This window comes from Odontomachus brunneus, unplaced genomic scaffold (genome assembly GCF_010583005.1).
Source record: "Odontomachus brunneus isolate Ranch 3 - 2012 unplaced genomic scaffold, Obru_v1 Obru_scaffold_161, whole genome shotgun sequence".
NCBI classification, from domain to species: Eukaryota; Metazoa; Arthropoda; class Insecta; order Hymenoptera; family Formicidae; genus Odontomachus; species Odontomachus brunneus.
Genome location: NW_022639611.1, coordinates 117,472 through 120,794, shown reverse-complemented (window position 1 = coordinate 120,794; position 3,323 = coordinate 117,472).

Here is a 3,323-nt window from a genome sequence, read left to right as displayed (position 1 = left end):
TCACTGAATTTTTCTACTCTCTTAATAAAATATTATCGAAATATTAATGAAATTATAATGAAATTTTAATGAAATTGGATTAAAATTGTGAATGCTTTTCAAAAGCATTTCAGCAAAAGTTCATTATATTTTCAATAAATTATTTCTATCAGATATCAGAAATATCTCAATTGAGATCTTACATGCGAATTTTTGCAGAAACCACATTTGAGAATTCAATTGAGAATTCAACTGAGAATTGAATTGGGAATTCTATTGTTATCTTAACAGAAATTTTTCAGTAGGGTAGGAAACAGAATCTGCGCGCAATCTGCCGTCAGTCTGTCGTCAGAATCTGTCGACAGGCTCTGCGCGCAGTCTGTCACCAATCTGTCGTCAGAAACTGCTAATACAGTTTCTGTGTGCAGTCTGTTGCCATTCTGTCAACAGACACTGTTGACAGACTCTGCGTAAAATCTGCTCGCACAGGTTTGGCTATCTGGGTTTGAAGTCACCTTCCCTTACAGAAATAGTATTTTTTTAAAGTTTCTTTTAAAATTTAATATTTCGATTTGTTTAATTTGGATTTTCTTAGATTTTTTAATTTTTTTGTTGGATTAATCATTATAACATTTTGTTAATAATGTAAAAGTAATTATCACTGGTTCACTACCCTTATAGAAATATCATACTAAGAATCATTGATAATTACTTATTATCCAGTATTTTTAATACTGAAAATAAGTAATTATCAATGATTCTTAGTATGATATTTCTATAAGGGTACGTTACATCAATATTCATCGCATATCGAATGTTGCATTGTTTCAATATCTATTAACAAATTATCCAATAAACAAGTAAAAATTATATAACTATTATTTGATGTTTGCTAAGTATGTTATAATATACTGTGAACAATATAAGGTTACATTATATAAGCATGAATTGTAAGAACATCGTTGGGGTCATCAGAGTCACCGCGTGCGCGCTCGATCGTCAGATTAAGCAACAGTTTAATGCGGTCAGTACATGGATGGGTGTCTAGTGGTATACTGCTTGGGATCGAAATTATCGCTGGAGGATTTCACGAAAGTTTGGAGTGTATTTGACAACGTAGTAGTTCGATACGTAGTAGTTTATGAAACATGAGAAAACTAGGAATATATAAGTATATTTTTTTAATTATGATTTTCTCACAGTAATATCATTGTGATTTTCACCATTATATTACTGTGATGCATTTGCCGCGGACATTTTAATATTATTGTGATATCTTAGTAATATTCCAGCATTATTTCTGTTATATTCCCTGGTAATATTGCAATGAAAATATAATATTGCTGTGATATTTCTGCGATATTACATGCTGTGTGGGCTAGTTAAATTGCTAGAAGTTGAACTGTGTCGAACTTTGAGTGTTTATCTGCTTTATTCGTCTTTTTAGCGATAATTAATGGAGTGCCCTTATAGAAATATCATACTAAGAATTATTGATAATTACTTATTATCCAGTATTTTTAATACTGAAAATTAGTAATTATCAATGATTCTTAGTATGATATTTCTATAAGGGTTTCTATGGAGTGCCTTTATAGAAATATCATACTAAGAATTATTGATAATTACTTATTATCCAGTATTTTTAATACTGAAAATTAGTAATTATCAATGATTCTTAGTATGATATTTCTATAAGGGTTTCTATGGAGTGCCTTTATAGAAATATCATACTAAGAATTATTGATAATTACTTATTATCCAGTATTTTTAATACTGAAAATTAGTAATTATCAATGATTCTTAGTATGATATTTCTATAAGGGTTTCTATGGAGTGCCTTTATAGAAATATCATACTAAGAATTATTGATAATTACTTATTATCCAGTATTTTTAATACTGAAAATTAGTAATTATCAATGATTCTTAGTATGATATTTCTATAAGGGTTTCTATGGAGTGCCTTTATAGAAATATCATACTAAGAATTATTGATAATTACTTATTATCCAGTATTTTTAATACTGAAAATTAGTAATTATCAATGATTCTTAGTATGATATTTCTATAAGGGTTTCTATGGAGTGCCTTTATAGAAATATCATACTAAGAATTATTGATAATTACTTATTATCCAGTATTTTTAATACTGAAAATTAGTAATTATCAATGATTCTTAGTATGATATTTCTATAAGGGTGGTGGTAAATGCCAGCTTTTATTCGCTAAAAGTTGGACTGTATCGAACTTTGAGCGTTTATTCGCTACATTCGCCATTTCGGTGAAAATTGATGGAGTGGGGTGAAACGTCAGCTTTTATTCGCTGCGTGAAATCGCACCTTTATAATCAGAGTCTGGCCAGCAGGGTGCAAGTTCTGATTGGTCGACAATTTGTGGCTACTCCTGCTCATATTTGAATCACGATAACCTTGCCCGTATCATTATAGTGTGTTGCATTTAAGAAATAAAAAACAAATAAACGTTGCAAAAGAATGAAATATCAAAATATTCATTTTATGTAGTTGCTAATAACATATTAACAATATAAGAAATTCTTTGTGGATAATAATTGTTTAGATATAAACAATGAAAGAAAGTTTAACCTTTACAGAAACGTATTACTAAGTTGTAATAACCCATACAGCACAGATCTTGCAGCAATGTTAAAAGTTGCAGCAGTATTGCCGCAATATTGCTGCAACATTGCTGCAAGATCTGTGCTGTATGAGAAGATAACCAGTGATAAATTGTTATTATTCAGAAGATAACTTATTTATAAAATTATTGAAATTACTTAGCAGCAATAATTTATCAATGGCCAATATATTACATCCAGTAATACTCCGATGAAAAATGTTTATGCAGAATGAGATATAAGTGAGAGACATCCACTGTCTCCACAATTTTCTCCCGAGGACGACCACCGCACTCACAAGGGAAGACGGAACATATCCAACCAGAGCCCCAGGAAAAGGAGGACCTGGGAGAAGAGGAGCCCACAGAAAAATACGATTTAATGCAACGACCCTCAGAACACTTAAAGGAGTTAGACTCTCTCACACACACACACACACACACACACACACACACACACACACACACCTGTAAATTAGGGATACATAAAATAAATGTTTGTATAAAAGGGTACAAAGAGTCATTTCCTACATCACTCCTTCCCCGCGAGCGAAAGATCACACCGAAAATAACACATACCTCCAAACTGTGATATAATGTAATATTACGTGCTATGTGGATAAATATTTAGTCAGTATGAACAAATGTTGTAATTATATATATATATATATATATATATATATATATATATATATATATATATTGGGT